The following is a 23,278-nucleotide window of genomic DNA, read 5'->3' on the forward strand; positions in this document are numbered from 1 at the left end:
CCAAATGCAGCAAGACCTGGACAATATCCAGGCTTGGGCTGACAAGAGGCAAGTAACATTCACACCCCACAAGTGTCAGGCAATGACCATCTCCAACAAGAGAGAATTGAACCATCGCCTCTTGAGGTTCAATGGCATTACTATCACTGAATCTCCCACCATCAACATTCGGGGGGTTACCATGGACCAGAAACTGAACTGGACTAGCCACATAAGTACTGTGGCTGCAAGGGCAGGTCAGAGACTAGAAATCCTGTAGCGAGTGACTCGCCTTCCTGACACCCAAAGCCTGTCCACCATCTACAAAGCACAAGTCAGGGGTGTGATGGCATACTCTCCACTTGCCTGGGTGAGTGTAGCTCCAACCATATGCAAGAAGCATGACACCATCCAGGACAAAGTAGACCCGCTTGACTGACACCCCATCCACCATCTTAAACATTCACTCTCTCCACCACCGATGCACAGTAGCAGCAGTGTGTACCATCTACAAGATGCATTGCAGCAACTCACCAAGGCTCCTTCGACAGCACCTTCCAAACCCATGAGCTCCACCACCTCAAAAGACCAATGCAGCAAATGAATGGGAACAACATCAACTGCAGGCTCTCCTCCATGATGCACACCATCCTGACTTGGAAATATATCGCCATTCCTTCATTGTCACTGGGTCAAAATCCTGGAACTCCTTTCCTAACAGCACTGTAGGTACCTACACCACATGGACTGCAGCAGTTCAAGAAGGCAGCTCACCACCACCTTCTGAAGGGGAATTAGGGACAGGATGTAAATGCTCGCCTTGTCAGTTACTTCAACATTCCATGAATGAATAAAAAATCTGTATCTTAGCCTTTCCACATATACTTATATCCCCTTCCCTCTCATGTGTTTATCTAGCTTCCCCTTAAATGCATCTATAATACCTGCCTCAAGCACTCCTTGTGGTGGAGAGTTCCACATTCTCACCACTCTCTGGGTAAAGAGATTTCTCCTGAGTTCCCTATTCGATTTATTGGTGACAACCTTATACTTCTACATACATATACCTTATACATATGTGAGGCCCCCAGAAAATCAGACCCTCCCCCCACCCCCAAGTTTTAACCACCGTGCTAAAGTTCCCAGCAAATCAGATACAGAATATTAACCAGACGTAAGACTTTATTTATAAATATAGTTGAAAGAAAAAAAGCCAGTTGCTGAATATTCAGAGATTTGTTTATTTGTTTTTGAAGTTGCATAGGTTGGGTACCTGTAAATAGTTCATTATACTGCTTCCCCTTTTTAATTTTAAAAAGTGTTTCATGTTAATAGTGTGCCCAGTGCCTGATGATGTCATTAAGCATGAGATCTGGCCATCTTAGCGTTGGTCTCTCTTTACAAGTTCCTCCCAACATATAACAGATTATGATGAAGAGGCCCCTAGTTTTAGACTTCCCACAAGGGGAGACATCAGGCTAGAACTTTATGTGCCCTGCCTTTTGGGAGCGGGGGTCACCACTTGCCACCTGCACACATGGGGTGTTGGACTGGGGACACCATACAAAGATCCGTTCACTTACCTCGACTGCTCACGTGAGGACATTGGATTTCTTGTGGCACTGCTGCTAGGTCCTCAAGTCCAGACAAAGGGAATTAACCTCCCTGGCCACTCTCTTCTGAGGGTGATCCTTGAAGACTTCCTGGCTCCCCGTGGAAACTCCTCCTGTTCACCTCCACCATTAATGCCTCCAGCATTACCTCTGTTTCCCTGGGCATCTCTCTCTTTCCCTGTGTTCACTTTGCCATCATTTAAATTGCAGAAATATTCTTCAGCACAGCTTCCCTTTAAGAGGGACAGCCTGTCTTTAAGAAGAAAAGGTTGGCTGCAACACATGCTCTCTGAACAATGCTACTGGGCTCCCCTGCTGAATATGGAGGCAGTCAGTAGTCTTAGGAAGAAGACCAAAGCACGGGATCCTCTCATGCAGGGGCTACGGTCATTTAGATGAGGTGGGTGTCCCAAGGTTGTGTGCTGCCCACCTCGATCTGAATTCTGGATTGGCGCAGGCAGGTCACAAAGCATGACACCTGCACACAAAAACAAGGGGCACCATGAATTTCCAGCCCCCATATGAGTGCCTTTGTCCTACATCCCTTAATACCCCTCCATTCTAGTGACATTCTTGTAAATCTTTTTTGCACTTCTCCAGTGTCTCCATATCCTTTTGATAATATGGAACTATACACAGTCCAGAAAGATTGGATAATAATTTGACATCCACTTTAAACCCAACTGCATAGATGATGTCAAAATTTCCAAGTTGAAGTCTAAAAGATGAACGTGTGTACACAACCCTTAACTACATAGTAACTTGGGTAGCTCCTTATCTTTATTATTTTACAACATTTGGTTGACAAGTATTTACACTGGGGCTTTTCGGTAGTTAGGTTGTAAAGTTGCTTTATACTTTGGTACCATTCAGTGTCAAACACAAAGAGAAAAACGTACTGACATGGCTGAATCATATGTCCCAACTTGGTTGATATTGTGCAGATCCAGTATCTTCCAACATATGGGCTATTGGAGTTCAGAATGGGACCACACCTGTACCATTTCTTCTGTTATTGGCCTTATGGAATCTCACATTAAGCTAGAAATACTGCCTTCAGTATGAGTATTGGCTCACCATCTCTCACACTGAAGGCGAATGCTTTCACTCCTGTTTGCCTTTATCTCTTGGGCAGGTTTCAACGAAACTTGGTACACAGGATATGGCCCAAGGAAGAAGTGATTATTCTTTGGTGAAGATGCGGACCCAGATCTTGGAATTTTTAAAGGATCTGTTAACACTTAGAGATAGGGTGAATTGTCTTTTTTTTAGAATGTTGTGAGAGGGGACACAATTCTAGATTTAGTCTTAGGAATTGAAGCTGGGCAAGTGGATGAAGTAGCAGTGGGTGACCATTTTTGAGATAGTGACCATAATACAGTTAGATTTAGAATCATTATGGAAAAGGACAAAGATAGAACAGGAGTAAATGTTCTAAATTGGGGGAAGAAAATTTTACAAAGTTGAAAGGTGAACTGGCAAAAGTGGACTGGATAGAGCTATTAGAAGGGAAAACAGTGTCAAATCAGTGAGAGGTATTGAAAAGCGAGGTTCTATGGGCACAGTGTAGACATGTCCCCATAAAGAAAAAGGGTGGTACTGCCAAACCTAGAGCCCCTTGAGTTTCCAGAAGCATACAGGGTAAGGTAAAGCAGATAAAGGAAGCTTATGACAAAAAGCACAATACTGTAGAAAGCCTACAGGAATATAGAAAGTACGCTGGTGAAGTAAAAAAGGAAATGAGGAAAACAAAGAGAGGATATGAAAAAATATTGGTGGGTAAAATCAAAAGAAACCCAAAGATGTTTCCAAAAACCCAAAAAGTGAGAGCAAAAGGATAGCTAAGGAAAGGGTAGGGCCTAACGGAGATGTACATGGTAACTTGTGCGTTGATGCTAAAGATGTGAGCAGGGTTCTCAATGAGTACTTGGCTGCCACACCACCCACGACCTTAAACATTCACTCCATCCACCACCAATGCAAAATGGCAGCAATGTGTACCATCGACAAGATGCACTGCCGTAACTCACCAAATCTCCTTCGACAGCATCTTCCAAAACCATGACCTCTACTGTTTAGAAGGACAAGGGCAGCAGATACCTGGGAGCACCATCACCTGCCAGTTCCCCTCCAAGCCACACACCATCCTGACTTGGAACTACATCACGGTTCCTTCAATCACTGGATCAAAATCCTGGAACTCCCTCCCTAACTGCACTGTGGGTGTACCTACACCACATGGACAGCAGCAGTTCAAGAAGGCAGCTCACCACCTCCTTTTCAAAGGATGAACAATAAACGCTGAGCTTGCCAGTCACGCTCACATCCCAACAATTAATACAATTTTTAAAAGTTCCAATAAGAGGATTTTTTAAATTAAATGAATGAAAGGGCAAGAGATGGAGCCAACAAAATATTTTAAATCGACATTAGGATTTTTTGTTCATCATTTATAGTATGAAACTTTCTGCCAAGAAATCAACTGAGTAAATTTAAGAGCAGGAAGTTCTGATTCAGCAGACATTTTGAGCTCTATACAGGATCGATCAGCTTGCTTACTTACATGAGAGTTGCCCATTTTCCCAGCTATGTATCTTCTCCCGAAACTCTGGCAACTATAAGATATTGGTGGCGCAATATTTATATGAGGAGCAATAAAATCTATCTGTGTGCTGATTGGGTATGACCTCACTGCAGGTTTAATAAGTAATACCTGATACATTGCCCTGACTTTGAGGTGCATAGGCACTTGGAGACGCAGTTAATTTTTATTGAGTTCTGCTTTCAAAATGTCAAGAATAAATCATTGTTTCATTCATAGAGGAAGAGTGGCAAACCTGACCTATTATTATTAACAGGGCTCAATGGCTTAATGCATCAAGTCCCCTTCACCTGTCACCCCCGTGCTCATAGACCTACATTGACTTCCATTCCAGAAATGTGTGGATTTTAAAATTCCCATCTTTGTTTTTGAATCCCTTCATGATCTTGACCACCAACCCTGCCCCCGCACCCCCCCACATCTCTGCTACCTCTTTCAACCCCTCCAAGATACTCTGACCTCTTGAACATCCCTGATTTCTATCGTTCCACTATTGGCGGCCACACCTTCAGCTCCTTAGGCCCCAAGCTCTGCAATTCCTTCTCTAAACCTCTCCTCCCATCTGCCTCTTTCAAAACTCTCCTTAAAACCTATCTCTTCAACCAAGTGTTTGGTCACCAGCTGTCCCAATATTTCTTTATGTGGCCTGGTGCTAAGTGGTGCTTGTGGAACAGTTTACCATGTTAAAGGTGCTATAGAAATGCTGATTGTTGTTTTTATTGGTTTTGGTATGTTACTACACTAGTAATTCAGAGACACCAAGGAATTCAAATCTCACCAGGGAAGGTTGTGAGTTTTAATGCAATTTAAAAAACAAATCCGAGAAGCTATCCGATTGTCGTGAAATGCAAGTGAATTACTAATGGGATAGAAACCTGCTGTCCTTATCCTCTCTGCCCACTTTGTGACACCTATCCCACTCAGATGTTGTTGACTTTTAACTGCCACTCTGAAGAGGTCAAGCAAGCCAGTCATTTGCATCAGAAATTGGCTCAACATCACCATCCCAAGGGCACCAAGGGATGGACAACAAATGCCAGCCTTGCCAGCAACGTCTGCATCCCAAAAATGAAGAAAGGAAGACTGATTTGAAGACCACATCACCTAAGTTATTACTTCATGCAATTGCCTTCAGTGAAGGGTTTTAACTCTTTCTGCCCTGCAAAACTGAAGTGGTAATAAAGCGGGCAGTTTAGCGCCATGTTCCCATCTGTCAACATTTTTCCTTTGAACTCCCACTAGGCAGGAGCCTCATTAATCTATGAAAATTAAGTCCAATGATGCAACATAGGACCTCAAAGCAATTCCAGCTGCCTACAATGTCAGTGGTTAGCACTCTTGCCTCTAAGTGAGAAGACTGTGGGTTCAAAGAGGCCTTTGGCTGGAATTTTATGCGCCCCCCCCCCCCATCCTGAAAGCAGGGTGGGAAAAGATGGAGGGAGGAGTCATAAAAGCAGTGGTGCCAATTAATGTCCAATTGAGGGCCTCTTCTCACCACCACTGGGAAAATATCAGAGGTAGGTGAGCAATCTGTCACATGCGAAGACTACCCGGGAAACACTTGCTGGCTTCTTTGTGGACTCAGTGATTGGGTTGGGGGAGGGGCGGGGGGTGGGGGAGTGGGGGGGGTGGGGGGTGGGGGGAGTCCTCCCAAGTGGGCACTGTGTTGCCCAAAATGCTGGAAGACATTCCTGCTTGCCCTCATGACCAAATCCATCCCCATCACTTGGACCTGCCTAATTGGCCATGTCAACCCCTGAACCCACTTATCTGTACTCCATCATCGGTCTCTTCCATCATCGGCGGTCTGGGAACTGCTGCAATCCCAGCAGTGGCCACTTCTCCCAGTGGCACTGCTGGGACAGAAGAGCTGCTGGCCTGCTGATTGGCTGGCAGCTCTTGGAAATGGGACATCCTGCCTCAGAGCTTTGGAAGCCATGGCTGCGGGTAATGAATTGCCTGAACAATGTAAAATTGAGTTGAGGCTTCCTGGGCCGGTGGAGGCGGGCTTGCCTCTGACTTTCTGGCCAGTGAGTGGGGCCACATCTCTAAAACCCAGGCCGACCCTCCCGGTGCAGTGCTGAGGGAATGCTGCACTGTCGGAGATGCCATCTTTCAGATGAAGCGTTAAACTGAGGACAAAACAAAAACAGAATTACCTGGAAAAACTCAGCAGGTCTGGCAGCATCGGCGGAGAAGAAAAGAGTTGACGTTTCGAGTCCTCATGACCCTTCGACAGAACTGAGGCCCTATCTGCCCTCTCAGTGGACATAATAGTTCCTGTCACACTATTGAAAGAAGAGCAGGGGAGTTTTCTCCGGTGTCTTGGCCAATATTTATCCCTGAAGAAACATTACTAAAAGAAATGATCTGGTCATTATCATATTGCTGTTTGTGGGATTTGCTGTGTACAAATTGCTGTTGTGTTTCCTACATTACAACAGTGATTACACTGCAAGCGTTTTGGGTGTCCTGAAATCATGAAAGACGCTATATAAATGCATGTTCTTCTTTCCTGTCTCCCATAGGCCTCTGCTTTGCACATGTGCCTTATGATCTTACATTCCGTGTTTTCTGCAGATTCCTATGTGTTTGCACATGCGAGGTTTTCCATCTTTTTAACTGTCCTCCACAGTTCTCTAGGGTAGATTATTCTAAAGATTAACAACCCACAGAGAGAAGAAATCCTGCCTTATCTCTGTTTTAATGGGGCAATCCTTTAATCTGAAACTGTGTTCCCCCGCTATTTCTAGATTCCCCATACAAGGGAAACATTCTCTCAGCATCTATCCTGTCAAGCCCCCTCAGAATCTTAATATGCTATGCTATTCACCTCAACCACTGTCTGCAGTAGTGAGTTCCACATTCCAACCAGTTTAAACATAAAGTTTACTGTTCAAATTTACTTGAACACAAATGGCTAGAAAAAATATAACAAGAAATCATAATCTTTTGTACGAACAATAAAACTGACACTTGTAGATACAACAATCTGCTGACTCAAATCTGACCTCCCATTTTGTCTCTTAAGTAGTAACGTTACTCCAAAAATCAATATTTTCTGCAATAAGTGCATACATTTTTCACTTGCTGTTTCGAAGTGCTGCAACTTGAGTTAGTCGTTAATGTTTTACTCATGATGATGTGAATTATGGATAAGATGAACAATGGCTTTTAAGATATGTTTGAACAGCGCCCATTACAGTAATTGGGCTGGTTTCAGTCAGGTGTGGCTCCAGTAATAACTAAAAAGAACTGTTCCATAAAATGCACACCAACACCATGCTGGTAGCCAGGAAATGGTGGAGTTTGGACCATGTTTTGTGTTCTGGCCAATACTTATTCCTCAATCAAAATCATGAAAATAGATAAAAAGGCACTGCTGTTTGTGGGACTTTGCTCTGTGCAAATTGGCTGCAGTGTATGCAGTGTATCCTACACTACAATAGTGACTACATCTCAAAAGTACCTAAACGGCTTTACAAGCAGAGGCTATGTTTCAAAAGTACCTCATTGGGACATCCTGTGGGTGTGAAAGGCGCTATATAAATTCAAGTTCTTTTTTTTTCAATCAATGACTGGACAACATTGAAGCACTGGACAAAAATCAGTCAGGCAGTCTCCTCCCAGGAAAGCTGAAACCAATATCTTTTGTACTTACAGCCCAGTTCACCTCAGCTACCACTCCCTTAATCCTACATTCTCTAACACTGAAGATAGTCAGCCAACTTTTACACCAATGACTGCTGGCTAAGCAGATTCATAAATGGCTTTACAAAGAATCCTGAGGCCCAAGTACCAAAGACAGGAACGGTTTTAATGTGTGCCCACGCCCAATCAATTACATCAAATTATTAAACGCCCAGGTGTCACACCACAGTACCTTAGTTGCTTAAGAAGGCAAGAACTTGCATTTCTGTAGCACCTTTCACACCCTCAGAAAGTCCCAAAATGCTTTACAGCCGATCAAGCAGCCTGTGAAATGTCATTACTGTTGCAATGTAGGAAACATGGCAGCCAAACTGCGCATAGAAAGCTCCCACAAACAGCGATGTGATAACGATCAGATAATCTGTTTTTAGTGAAGTTGTGCAAGGGATGAGTGTTGGCCAGGACACTGGGTAGAACTGCCCAGCTCTTCTTCGAAATAGGTTCAAAACTTTAAGAATAACAAATGATTAATTATAACACACCACACTGTGATGTGAATTCTATGGGTGTGCTAAGTTTCACTTTCACTCGTGATCAGGCATAACTACTAAATCTTTGTTATCAGGGATTCTTACCTCAATTATTGTATGAATGTGTGTATACCTGTTTGTGAACTACCTAATTAATATGCAAGATATGCTTTAATGGATCTGGCAGATTATAGTTATACCTTCAAATGCACTGAGCGATTTACATTAAAAAAAATGGCTTGGAGCAAAACAGTACATGCGCTGGAAATCAAACCAAAAACAGAAACTGTTGAAAACACACAGCAATGGCCTAATTGAATGACAGAGCAGACTCAAGGAGCTGAATGGCCTTCTGCTCTTTCAGCGCCTGTGGAGAGAAAACATGTTAAATTGACAGGTTCAGACCATTCTTCAGAAACGAAATGCGAGGCAAAGAGGCATTTTAATACAGTCAGGGTTGGGGGGGGGGGGGATATTTATATATTAAAATAAGAGACAAACCCGTGGAGGAATTGTGAGTGGAATGATGCAGATCATCATCCAGAGAGTTACATAAAGTTTACAGCACAGAAACAGGCCATTTGGCCCAACTGGTCTATGCTGGTGTTTAAGTTCCACATGAGCCTTCTCCCACCCCTATTCATCTCACCCTATCAGCATATCCTTCTATTCCTTTCTGTCTTATTGAGCTTAAATGTATCTATGCAATTCACCTCAACTGCCCCTTGTGGTAGCAAGTTGCATATTCTCACCACCCTCTTGGTAAAGAAGTTTCTCCTGAATTCACTATTGAAGTTTCACTGATTTTTTTTTGACTGACTACCTTATATTTATGGCGCCCTGATTCTGGTCTCCTGCACAAGTGGAAACATCTTTTCCATGTCTCCCTTATCAAACCCTTTCATAACCTCAAAGACCTCTATGTGATCAACCCTCAGCCTTCTCTTTTCTGGCTACTTGCTATTCTGTGGAGATGGTGGATGGGACTTCAATGTCTTGATGTTTTGTGTAGTTTGGGGATAGGAAATAGTATCTCTGTAAAATGTTCTTGGGGCCAGTTGTAATGAAGTAGTTAACTTGCTTTGGGGCTTTTCCTGATCTTTCAACATCGCTGTCTTATTTTTTAAAAAAAACGGGCTGCTACGTGCCATTTTGTCAAAAGTAGAAAATGAGTGAAGGTTAGAAAAAGTGTTTGCCAGTGCAGACATGATGGGCAAAATGGCCTCCGTCTGCACCACAGCAATTCAGTGATTTGTGGAGGAAAGAGCCCCAATCTGTTCAGTCTTTCCTGATATGTATATCCGCTCAGTTGAGCCATGTAAAATGGTCCCTGTATGTGACTCATGCCACGGGAGATAAGCTAGTAAATAATTAAAACATTACAAACCATTGGCCCTCTGAAATCATACCACTCTGTATAACATGCCCGATGGCAAATTTTGCACAGGACTTGGGTTTAGTAACCCACTAGACTTCAAAGTGGCTCAAATTGCTTAAAGGCCAGTTAAAGATCATAAAATAACTTCAAGATAAAAGCAAAGAACTGCGGATGCTGGAAATCCAAAACAAAAACAAAAACAAAAATACCTGGAAAAACTCAGCAGGTCTGGCAGCGTCAGCGGAGAGGAACACAGTTGATGTTTCGAGTCCTCATGACCCTTCAACAGAACAAAGTAAAAATAGAAAAAGGGTGAAATATAAGCTGGTTTAAGGGGTGGGGGGGGTGGGGGGGGGGGGGGGGGGGGGGGGGTTGGTGGGGTGGTAGTTGGGACAAGAATAGCTAGGTAGAGGGCCAGTGATAGTTGGAGATAACCAAAAGATGTCACAGACAAAAGGACAAAGAGGTGTTGAAGGTGGTGATATTATCTAAAGGAATGTGCTAATTAAGGGTAGAAAGCAAGACGAGCAAGGTACAGATAGCCCTAGTGGGGGTGGGGTGGGGGGAAGGAATCTAAAAAGGCATAAAAGGTAGAGATAAAACAATGGATGGAAATACATTTAAAAATAATGGAAATAGGTGGGAAAAGAAAAATGTATATAAATTATTGGAAAAAACAAAAAGGAGGGGGAAAAAACGGAAAGGGGGTGGTGATGGAGGAGAGAGTTCATGATCTAAAATTGTTGAACTCAATATTCAGTCCGGAAGGCTGTAAAGTGCCTAGTTGGAAGATGAGGTGCTGTTCCTCCAGTTTGTGTTGAGCTTCACCGGAACAATGCAGCAAGCCAAGGACAGACATGTGGGCATGAGAGCAGGGTGGTGTTGAAATGGCAAGCGACAGGGAGGTCTGGGTAATGCTTGCGGACAGACCAGAGGTGATCTGCAGAGCGGTCACCCAGTCTGCGTTTGGTCTCTCCAATGTAGAGGAAACCACATTGGGAGCAAAGAATGCAGTAGACTAAGTTAAGGGAAATGCAAGTGAAATGCTGCTTCACTTGAAAAGAGTGTTTGGGCCCTTGGACGGTGAGGAGAGGGGAAGTGAAGGGGCAGGTGTTGCATCTTCTGCAGTTGCATGGGAAGATGCCGTGGGAGGGGGTTGAGGAGTAGGGGGTGATGGAAGAGTAGACCAGGGTGTCCCAGAGGGAACGATCCCCGCGGAATGCCACGGGGGGGGGGGGGGGGGGGGTGAAGGGAAGATGTGTTTGATGGTGGCATCATGCTGGAGTTGGCGGAAATGGCAGAGGATGATCCTTTGAATGCGGAGGCTGGTGGGGTGATAAGTGAGGACAGGGGGGACCCTATCATGTTTCTGGGAGGGAGGAGAAGGCGTGAGGGTGGATGCGCGGAAGATGGGCCGGACACAGTTGAGGGCCCTGTCAACGTGGGTTCTAGGGCTATCGGTACCTTGCTCGTCCTGCTTTCTACCCTTAATTAGCACATTCCTTTAGATAATATCACCACTTTCAACACCTCTTTGTCCTTTTGTCTGTGACATCTTTTGGTAATCTCCACCTATCACTGGCCCTCTACCTAAATCTTCTTGTCCCAACCCCGCCTTCCCCCTTAAACTAGCTTATATTTCACCCCTTTTCTATTTTTACTTAGTTCTGCTGAAGGGTCATGAGGACTCGAAACATCAACTCTCCACCGATGCTGCCAGACCTGCTGAGTTTTTCCAGGTATTTTTGTTTTTGTACAAAATAACTTAACTTCCAGTGGTTTATAGTAAAAAAATTGCAAGTCAAAAGGCAATACAAAGTATTCATCAAATATAAGGTACAATGGAATGTTTCTACATTATCAGGGTAAATTACACCATAAACCATCTTGCATCAATATTCAAAATGTCAGCTTTGAGCAACCTAACAAGCAGTTATGATAATATTCACTTAATGCATCCCAATCCGCAATAAGGGCTTCTGTGAAACTATCGATAGGTTGGTACAAACTTGCTGAGTCAGTCCAACAAATATCAAATATCAACACAGTTCAAATATTGAACGGTTGCAGCACAGAAGGAGGCCATTCAGCCCATTGTGTCTCTGCCGGCTCTCTGCAACAACAATTTAGTCAGTCTCACTCCCATGCCCTTTCCCCGCAGCACTGGAATTTATATTCTCTTCAGGCAATTATCCAATTCCCTTTTGAAGGCGGCGATTGAATCTGCCTCCACCACACTCTCTGGCAGTGCAATCCAGATCCCAGCCACTCGCTGCATAAAATCATGGTTTCTCATGTCACTGTTGGCTTTTTTGCCTATCACTTTATATCTGTCTCCTCTGGTTCCTGACTCTTCCGCTAATGGGAATAGTTTCTCTCTAGTCTATACCCCCCCATGATTTTGAACGCTTTTATCTAATCTCTCAACCTTCCCTTTTTCTAAGGAGAACAGCCCCAGATTCTCCAATCTATTCACGGAACTGAGGTCTCCTATCCCTGGAACCATTCTTGCATTTCTTTTCAATGTAGAGGCTAAATTTGGAGGCTAAATTTGTAAAATTGGCCTTTTCTCTGAGGCATTCCAAAGGAGCAAAGTGAGTAAAGAATTGAAACGTGACAACAGCAGGACAGGGCATTATCTTTTTCAGCCTATGCCTACAGCACGCAGTGGTCAAGGATCTATATATTTTGTGGTGCTGGGGAAAATCTATTTAGTTTCTAAGGAGAAATTGTTCCCACTGACAGTGGCGGTCGGTAGCCAGAAGACACCGATTTATGTAATTAGAAAAGCAATAAGGGGGAAGATGAAGAGAATTTTTTTTACACAGTGAGTTACACTTGAACATACAAATTAGGAGCAGGAGTAGGCCATTTAGTCCCTTGAGTCTGCTTTGCCATTTGATAAGATCATGGCTGATCTGATTGTGGCCTCAATTCCACTTTCTTGTCTACCCCCTATAACTTTTGACTCCCTTGTTAATCACAAATCTGTCTAGCTCAGCCTTAGAAATATGCAATGACCCAGCCTCCACTGCTCTCTGGGAAAGAGAATTCCACAGACAAATGGCCCTGTGAGAGAAAGAATTCTCATCTTCATCGTTAATGGGAGACCCCTTATTTTTAAACTGTAGCTCCTAGTTCTTGTTTCTCCCACAAGGGGAAACATCCTCTTGGCATCCCTCAGGATCTTATATGTTTCAATAAGATCACCTCTCACAATCTAAACTCCAGTAGATACAGGTCCACAACCATCCAAACTTTCCTCATAACACCTTCAACCTAAGAATTAGTCGAGTGAACCTTCTCAACTGCTTCTATTGCAGTTATATCCTTTAAGAGACTAAAACTGTACACAGTAGCCCAGGGGTGGTCTCACCAACACACTGTACAACTGTAACAAAACTTCCCCACTCCTGGAGTGTGCAGAATAGATCAGGTAAGAGGAGATCTGAACTTGGTGGATTCTTTGGATAGCTAAGGTTACCCTTTGGAGAGGTAAGGTACCCATTTGGATAGGATCCTGGGACACCTGAGAGAGATAAGGTACCGTTTATGAGAGGTAAGGCATCCTTTGAGAGAGGTAATGCATCCTTTGAGTTTGCTAGAGTTAAACATGATTATGCATTTTTAATGCACAAACTCATTGTAACTGTCAAGCTGTCAAGGAACTGTCCAGCTGTCCAGGATGTGTCAAGCTGTCAAGGAACTATCCAGCCACCCAGGAACTGTCCAGGAAGTGTCAAAGCTGTCAAGAAACTGTTCAGCCACCCAACAACTGTCTAGCTGTCCAGGAAAGGTCAAGCTGTCAAGGTGCTGTCAAGCTGACCAGGAAGTGTCAACGCTGTCAATGAACTGCCAAGTTGTCCAAGGTATCAAAGCTATCAGGAAGTGTCCATGGATACTATTGAGTTGGCATGGAGGGGGTAAGGGCAAAGGGTGGTGGGTGGGGAGTATGGATTGGCATAGAGGGTATGAGAGGCCTTGGAAGGGGGGTGGGTAGTGGGACATGGATTGGGTGAGAGGCCAATGGGGTTGGGTGAAGGCATGAGGTGGCATATATAGGGGCATAAGGAGTGTGTGGGAGGTGGGGGGGTGGTGAGGGCTGGAGGGATGTACTTTAGTTTTTTAAAATTATTTATTTATTTAAACACAACGTCAGAGCACTGAGGCAGGCATTGCACCCAGCCCGCCTCCTCACCCAGCAACAGGGTCTCCCACCCTGACTCATATTTCAGCCCACCACCCCCCAAACTGAAAATCTGACCCGCAGGCAGACATTTCTATAGGTTGGGTTTGCAGATCTGGGAAATCTCCTGACTCTGTGAACTGACAGGGGGACAAAAATCTGGGCCTCTATTTGCCTTCCTAATCACTTGCTGTACCCGCATAACTTTTTGTGACTCATGCACCAGGATACCCAAATCCCTCAGTATCGCAGAGCTCCATTTAAATAATATACTGCCTTAATATTCTCCCTGCCAAAGCGGACAAGTTCCCATATTATACTCGTTACAACCTGGAATGAGAAGGTAGTCGATGTACATTCAATAGTAACTTACAACAGGGAATTGGATGAATACTTGAAACAGGAATATTTGTGGGGTGATGGGGAAAGAAGGGAGGGAGTGGGACAAATTGCATAGCTCTTTCAAAGAGCTGCCAGAGGCAGGATGGGCCAAATGGCCTCCTTCTATGTTGTATGACTCTACAGGGCATGATTTTAACTCATCCCAAACACATTCTCTAATACAGCTAAGATTGGGCCCCTATGATTCTATGAACCAGAGTTTGAAAAAATGGGCGGAATCTCCTCTTTAAAAATTTTAAGGTGTCGGGGCTATTTCCAGGCCCTGACCCCACACGGATCAGCGGTGTGTCAATGGGGCGATAGCCAATCAGGAGGCCTTCTCCACATTCACCATCCAATGAAGGAAGACAGGCGAGTTTCTGAGGTGGGAGCGCTGGACATTTGCGGGCCAACGCCAATGGAATCCAGCAGCCCCCACTGGGTTCTTTTTAACTCTTTCATGGGATGTGGGCATCGCTGGTGAGGGCAGCATCCCTACTTGCTACAACTGAATGGTTTGGTAGGCCAGTTCAGAGGGGAATTGATAGTCCACTACAATAGCTGTGGGTCCTGAGTCACCGGGTAAGGACAGTAGTTTTCCTTTCCTAAAAGTGGCATAAGCAAACCAGGTATGTTTTTATGACAATCAATGGTACTTTCATAGTCACCATTACTGAGCCTAGCTTTCAATTCCTGATTTATTAATTAATTTTTAATAATTGAATTCAAATTCCACCAGATGGGATTTGAACTCATATCCCAGAGCATTGGCTTGTGGCCTCTGGCTTAGTAACTCAATGGCATTACCACCGTGCCACCACCTCTCTGTGAGAACTCTGCTGAGGGCGGGATTGATGGAGGTGCAGGGAGGCACGGCAGCTGCCTTTTGTGCCTGTGGAGTGGACGCAATGTCCGCTGCTACAGCCGTCAGACACACCCGAGTCCGGGATTTCTTCGCTCAATGGCAAGGCTGTGAAACGGGCAGACAGCAGCCTTGCCATTTGCTGCGGATGAGCTCTTTAAAAGCCTCAAAAGGAAAGAGAGAGTCACAGTGGACTCAAAACGTTAACTCCGTTTCTCTCTCCACGGACGATGCCAGACCTGCTGAGCTTTTCCAGCATTTTCTGTTTGTAATTCAGGTTCCCTGCATCTGCAGTACTTTGCTTTTATCAGAAGTAAAGAGACTCTGACCTCCCCGCTGTGAGGCCGCCTTGTCTCATCTGCTGGACCGGGGGCACCGACACAGTGGGGGACCTACGCGCCGCTTGCAAAATTCAAACCGTGTCCAAAAATAGGGGTTAATTGCCTTTTTAGGTGGGTTGACTGGAAACCTGTTTCTACTGGGTGGGCAGCTACTGCCCATTTCCGGGAGAGTCTCCTGGCAGTGGGAACAACAGAGAGCTAATCCGACACACATCTTTCCAATTTGCTACATGCTTCCCCGTCCAACACCTCGCCGTTGTTAAGATTCGCCCACTAAGCTCATTAAGACCCAGTACTAGTCTGATTTTCAGAAATACATACGAACAAGGAGCAGGAGTAGGCCATTCAGCCCCTCAAGCCTGCTGCCCCATTTCATAAGATCTTGGCTGATCTGATAGTAACCTGAAATCTGCATCCCACCTACCCCTGATAAACCTATCACCCCTTTGCTTACCAAGAATCTATCCGCCTCTGCCTTAAAAATATTCAAAGACTCTGCTTCCACCACCTTTTCAGGAAGAGAGTTCCAAAGACTCACGATCCTCTCAGTGATTCTCTGTTTTAAATGAGTGACCCCTTATTTTTAAACAGTGACCCCTAGTTCTAGATTCTCCCACAAGAGGAAACCTCCTCTCCACATCCACCCTGTCAAGACCCCTCTGGATCCCATTGCTCCCACTGGAAGTGAAGTGGTTTTCATAGAAAGACATTAATTTAAAATGTGGATAATTTGAACTCCTGCAAATCAAAAGAAGGAATTACCGTGTTAGAACAGGATCCAACCTCCAAAAAGCATACTTTTAACATCAGCTGGGAGTTAATAGCAGTAAAATTAGAACCATAGAAAATTTACAGCATAGAAGGACGCCATTTGGCCCATCTTCTCCATGCCAACCTGAGGACACCCAGGTGCCCTTTCTAATCCCACCTTCTTGCACCCGGCCCATAGCCTTGCAGCTTACAGCACTTTAGGTGCAAATCCAGGTGCTTTTTAAAAGAGTTTAAAGTTTCTGCCTCTACCACCAACTTGGGCAGCGAATTCCAGACACCCACTACCCTCCCAATAAAAAAGTTCTTCCTCATGTCCCCACTACACTTTCTGCCACATATCTTGAATCTATGTCCCCTGGTTCTAGATCACTAATCATAAAATATGCTTTCAACAATTTGTTAAAGACTACATTTTCTTTCTTTTTAAAGTTCCCACTGCATCTACTTTACATCAAGATAAGCCTCACCAGGCCCAGCACTTTCAATATGGGTCTTTAAACATCAGCCCCAGCCCTGGGTAGGAGTTGATGCAATGTTGGTGCTCCTTCTCCCTGGTTGGAGACAGCACAGTGATACAGTCCAGATTAAGAGCAATTACAACTCAGCTTTTTGAAAATAACTCACCCAAATAATACATTAAGTTATAGCACAGAAACAGCACTATCTGGTTTGTGCCTGTGTTTATGCTCCACACGAGCCTCTTCCCACCTTAATTCACCTCACTCTATCAACATATCCCTCTAATTCCTTTCTCCCTCATGTATTTGTCTTGCTTCCCCTTATATACATCTATGCTATTTGCCTCAACTACTCCCTGTGGTAACGGGTTCCACATTCTAACCACTCTCTGGGTAAAACAAATTTCTCCTGTATTCCCTATTGGGTTTATTAGAGACTATCTTATATTTATGGCACAGGATTTGTAAAATGTAAATAGGAAATAGTAATTATGTTCATAAATAATAAAGGTAACAATAAGTAAAGTTAATTGCGAGGTTATATACACTTATACTAATGGGTCTCCCGAGTGTTGTTTATTTCATGTTTACCATATGGTTGTAATGTTTAGTTTCTAACTTTTAGATGATTGTTTAAATACTCCCTGTGGGTTTTAAGTCTATTGGATCTGCCTGTAAACTGCTAAGGTCGATTCGGAGATTCCCCTCACGTTTGTATAACACCAGCTTACAGTATGGCATTCTGATGTCCTCAGGTTAAAAATGAACTAAAGATCTACAGACACAATTCAGTTTTGAACTTAACTTCTTTTGCCTCTCACCCTCCATTCTCCAGGAAGATGGCTCAGGGAACAGGTGTACTGGGATCCCACACATTGCTTTGGGGTATAATATGCTGCTACTCCTGATTCAAGGGGCTGGATTTTATGGCCGCCAATTAGGCAGACCATTTCATCCCCCCACCCCCCACCTCCACTGTGCAAATGTAAAATAGGGCGTGATGACGTGGGGTCGGCAATACGACATCATCACACCAGTCTCAGAAACTTTGGGCAGAATTTTCCCCTCCCCTGTTGTGGGGGGAAGTTTAGGAGCGGGCACATGGACGCGCGCCTCCGATCGGCGCCCACAATCAGGGCCGTGACGCCATTTTATGTGGACGGGCAAATTAAGGCCTGCCTGGCATGATGTCCGCCAGGAAGCGTTGTGCGCTCCCTGTGCGGATGTTGGGGGGGGCGGATTCCTTGAGCCGAGAGTGTGCTCTTTCACGCATATGCACGGAAGCGTGCACTCATCTCCCTGAGGCTAAGTGCTGCCTCGACAAGAAACAAAAAATCCAGCCCAAGGTGTTGGTCATGATAATTGATCATCGAGATCCACTGGATTCCACCTGCTGCACTTTTTATATCACAGACATGCTCCCAAAGTTCTCCAGCACTGGGGCGGGGGGGTCCTAGTGTCATGTTTGAGTTTGTTTGTAGTCTAATTGATAGGTTGATTGCTGATGATAAGTCAGCAACTCCATGTTGGTTGAATCTTGTGACTACCAGGATGGCAGAAGACAAATTAGATGGATCTCATTTGCCAGCACTGTCGACTCTGAATCAGAAGATCGTGGGTTCAAGTCCCACTCCAGAGACCTGAGCGCTTAACCTAAGCTGAGACTGAGGAAGTGCAGCAAAGTCAGAGTTGTTGTCTTTCTGATGAGACATCAAAGATCGCAAGATCATAATAAATAGCAGCAGGAGTAGGCCATTTGGTGCCTCAAGTCTTCTCCATGTCTCAATAAGATCATAGCTGATCTGAGTATGGCCTTAACTTCACTTTCCTGCCTGCCCTCCACAACCCCTGACTCCCTTGTCAGTCAAAAATCTGTCTAATTCAGCCTTGAATATATTCAATGACCCAACCTCCATTGCTCTCTGTGGAAGAGAATTCAATAGACTAACAACCCTCTGAGAGAAGAAATTCCTCCTCATCTCTGCCTTAAATGGGAGACCCCTTATTTTGAAAATGTGCCCCCAGTTCTAGATTCCCTGCAAGGAGAAACATTCTCTCAGCATGTACCCTGTCAAAGCCCCCTCAGAATCTTATGTTTGCATAAGGTCACCTCTCATTCTTTTAAACTCTAATGAGTATAGGCCCAACCTGCTCAATCTTTCCTCATAATCCCTTCAACTCAGGAACCAGCCTGGTGAACCTTCCCTGATCTGCTCCCAAAGTAAGTATATCCTTCCTTAAGTAAGGAGACCAAAACAGTACATAATACTCCAGGTGTGGTCTAACTAACACTCTGCACAGTTGTAGCAAGACACCCCCTGCCATCTTGCCCTCGCAAATGGATTTAAAAGATCCCATGGCACGATATGGAAGCAAAGCAGGGGAGTTCTCCCTGCTGCCTGAGTGAATACTTAGACCTCAACCAACATTAATAAAAACAGGTTAGCTAGTCATTATCTTGTTGCTATTTGTGGGAGCTTGCTGTGTGCAAATTGGCGGACATATTTCCTACATTTCAATGGTACTTCATTGACTGTAAGGCACTTTCACATGGCCAGAGGCTGTGAAAAGCATGATATAATCGTTTGTCTTTCTAACTTGGCCCTTTTTATCTAGCTATATTCCTAAACAGTAAAATTGTGTGTTCATGAACATGCTTAATTACACAGGGAGTGCTTAAACAATTTACTTGGTTAATCCTTTTAGTGAATAAAAACAATAATTTCTAAACTATAATTATTTCACTTATTCATTTTCTAACTTTATTAAGTGACTCAAACTGAAGGATGTCTGAGCAGGAGCTTTCAGGAGCCCATGTGAAATATAGCTAATTACTTCTTGCAGGTCATATAAAAATGCCAGTAATAGTCGAATTTAATAAGAAACTCAAGCGGCAGGAATGACCATTTTTTTCTGTTTTTTTATTAAAAGGCGATGTGTCAAAAACAACTTGCATTTATATGTCCCCTTTACCTCTGTAAAATGTCCCAAGGCGCTCTACAGATGTGGCATCAAATAAAATTTCACACTGAGCCACATAAAGAGATATTAGGGCAGGTTACCAAAAGCTTAAGACAAAGAGGTCTGTTTAAAGGAGCAACTTATAAGGAGAGAGAGGTAACGAGGCAAAGACAGTTGGGGAGAGAACTGAGGAAGCTATGAAAAGGGGCAGTGGTTGGAATTTTCTAGCTGCGGTCTGATAGTTCTCTGAAATTGCTGATTCTGTCACCAGGCTGGATATATTTCAGAGCCTGTTGTGTTGCAGTTCTGCTTTGAGAGCAATTATTGCTGCTGTTAAAACAATGCTGCAGGATAATAAATAACAGATCATCATTATCACTCATATCTCTGAAAAATAATCACCTAGGTCCACTTATAAATGTCCTGTTCCTCACTACAGCAAGCCTATGAGGTGTCCACTGTGGCTCAGTGGGTAGCACTCTGGCTGCTAAGTTGGAAGGTTGTGGATTCAAATTCCAGTCCAAGACTGGAGCACGAAAAGAATCAAAACTGACTCTCTTAGTATAGTAGGAGTGCTGCATTGTTGGAGGTGCCATCTTTCAGGTGAGACATTAAAACAAAGCCCTGTCTGCCTTCTTGGGTGGACGTAAAAGAACCCATGGCTACCATTACAAATAAAAGACGCAGGAGCCTTTTCCCTCATGTCCTGGTCATTTTTTATGCCTCAATCAACATTGCAAAAACAGGTCAGCTGGTTATTATCAAATTGCTGTCTGTGGGAGTTTGCTGTGTTACTGACATTACAACAGTGGCTACACTTGAAAGGTACTTCATTGGCTGTAAGATGTTTTGTGGTGGAAAAGATGCCATATAAATGCAAGTCTTTGTTTTCTTTAATACTTACAGTGTGTACTGAAGGGAAGAGTACAACTACCTTCCTGTTTATCTTTTGCTAATTTGCTATATTTTCACTGAGTAGTGTAGGGTATTTTTGCATTCTGAAACCCCAAATGTTCCAGAGCTAGTAAATGTGTAACTGAGGTAAAAGCAACTTATTGACTTTCAGCAACAGGCACAGATACCAGGAATGTCTGACCGACATGAACTACCTTTGCTATCTGCATAATAAGTTATTTCTGCTATCAGTGGTTAAAAGTCAGTACCAACTCACGGTTGCACCAGCTAATGATTCCCATGACACATGTATTGATACAGATGTGTAAACTGTTTCAGACATTCTCACTAGGTTACATAAAGCTTGATAAATAGAAGTTTATGCTGGTAGGGCAAGATGCAATAGGTTGGGAGGAGGCTTAGAGTCACAGAGCTCTACAGTACAGAAAAAGACCCTTTGGCCCATCAGGTCTGCACCTATCAAACAAGTACCTAACTATTCTAATCCCATTTTCCAGCACTAGGCCCATAGCCTTGTATGCCATGGCTTTGTGTGAAGCACAAACACCAGCACAGACCAGTTGGGCTGAATGGTCTGTTCCTGTGCTGTAAATTCTATGTAATTCTACGTAGATACTAGCTGCAGTGCCCAAAATAAAATTCTCACTTGTTTTCAAATTCCTCCATGGCCTCGCCTCTCCCTATCTCTGTATCTCCTCCAGCCCTATAACTCCCCTGAGAGCTTTGCACTCCTCATCTGGCCTCTTATATAACCCCAATTTTCATCACCCCACCGTTGGCGGCAATGCCTTTAGTTGTCATTGCCATTTCTTCTGGAAGTCCCTCCCTAAATCTCCCTACTTCTCTCTCATCGTTTAAGATGCTCCTTAAAATCTGTCTTCTTACACTAAGCCTTTGATCCCCTGGTGGAATATCCCTTTTGTCGCTCAATGTCAGAAAAATCAATTTTTAAAAAATGTTTTTGATGATTCTAAGAAACAGTTAAGCCATGATTTAACTGAATAGCACAATAGACTCAGAGGGCTGAGTGGTCTACTTCTGTTGCTAGGTTCTCTAGTCTCTCTATTAGCTGGAGGTCTTGTGGTAGTGTCCCTGGCCTCTGAGCTAGAAGTTGTGGGTTCAAGTCCCACTGTTCAAGTAACGTGACCAAGCAGCTTGTAAATCCTTCCAATACACACCAATGGCAGGCAATAAGAGCGGGAGAGGTTCCTGGTCAGCTGTGTGATGTAAAGAAATTGGAGCGTCTACCATCACCATCCTTAGCCCCAGACTACCACATGCATGGAAAAGTGTATGTTGCCCCAGCGACTGAGACTCCTTGGGAGGCAGAGTGGGGGGACGGGAACGGTTTTGATCCCTTTTCTGGCTGGGGTGAATTAAGGGCATGCCTCCTTGCCCTACCCATGGTGGAGATTGAGGCGCTGTGGGTTGGACGTGCCTTTGGGCAGAGGACTCAGGGAGAAGTCTCTCTATTGGAGATGGGGAGGGCTGTGCCCGCTGTAGGATGGTCGGTAACCAAACGACATTGTTTAAGATAATTGGCAAAAGAACCAGAGGCGAGATGAGGAGAAATTATTTTATACGGTGAGTTGTTGTGATCTGGAATGTGTTGCCTGAAAGGGCAGCAGAAGCAGATTCACAGGACCTTCCAAAAGTGACACAAAGACAGAAAATGCTGTAAAAACTCAGCAAGTCTAACAGCATCTGTAGAGAGAAAAAAAAGTTAACGTTTCAAGTCCATATGACTCTTCTTCAGAGTCTTAAAGGAAAAAGCAGGGCTAAGGGGAAAGAGAAAGGGGGTGGAATCTTTCAAAGAGCTGGCATAAGTACTATAGGGCAAATTGTCTCCTTCTGTGCTATGTCATTCTACAATTCTATTCCAACCGAAGCCCCATATTTTTGCACCATTCTGGTAAATTTCCTCTGCAATATTAGGGATCTAAGTTGGGGCATGTTGCATGGAGAAACACCCTCCAACAAGAACTTAGGTTGGTTTAATAACTTTCATGTTCCTTGTAATCTTTGAAGGGGCTGCTGTTTAAATTCTAACACCAACTCAGTCCTAATCTCCTGATCTTTGGCCACTTAGTGTGGAGATAGATGTTGGAGGACCCCCTCCAATGAATGGGTTTGCTCCTGGAGCCGGACCTGGTCCAGGTGGCCACACGCAGGTCCAGGCTGGACATGGCCAGTGGGGGTAGTTGTCACTGGCTGCCTGCCTGTTGCCCTCAGCCTTGACCGTGCTCAAGCGACCCTGGAAAAGGAGCATGCATTTTCCACTAGTATGCTTAAGACCTTGCGTGACTCATGGGCACCACCAGGATTGGAGTTTGTAGTGATTAATGGCAACACAATTATTGTTTACATTTTATAAGTTTCTTTTAGGTTTCTGTGATTGTTAGTTGTTCAACTTTATAAGGGGACACTTGGTTGCTCAATGTGTTTAAAGCCACTGTTTTAATTCTGAATGGGTACAGATCTTGTTACCCATATGTAACCACCACTAATAATAAACTGTTTCCATTGTGCCAGGTGTTGTACCTGTGAGACTAATTGGATATTCCTTTTAAAGAGTCAAAATGGGTGCAATAGGCCGAATGAATCAGAGGATAGAATTACAGGACGGTTAAAGTGCAGGAGGCCATTCAGC

At 44.1% G+C, this 23,278-nt stretch overlaps 1 protein-coding gene across 2 annotated transcripts in view; it reads right to left on the bottom strand.

Annotated features, from left to right (window-relative positions):
- Positions 1 to 23,278, bottom strand: part of LOC121279389 (annexin A13-like) — a 61,788-nt gene that overhangs the window by 38,137 nt on the left and 373 nt on the right. The window contains exon 1 of one of the 2 annotated variants that reach the window (XM_041190598.1): positions 1,563 to 1,891. The exons of the other annotated variant lie outside the window; for it this stretch is intronic. The gene's annotated coding sequence lies outside the window, so the exon portion shown is untranslated. Of the gene's footprint in view, positions 1 to 1,562; positions 1,892 to 23,278 lie in introns of those variants that run through there. 2 annotated transcript variants of the gene reach the window in all.

Source organism: Carcharodon carcharias, chromosome 6 (genome assembly GCF_017639515.1).
Source record: "Carcharodon carcharias isolate sCarCar2 chromosome 6, sCarCar2.pri, whole genome shotgun sequence".
Classification (NCBI taxonomy): Eukaryota; Metazoa; Chordata; class Chondrichthyes; order Lamniformes; family Lamnidae; genus Carcharodon; species Carcharodon carcharias.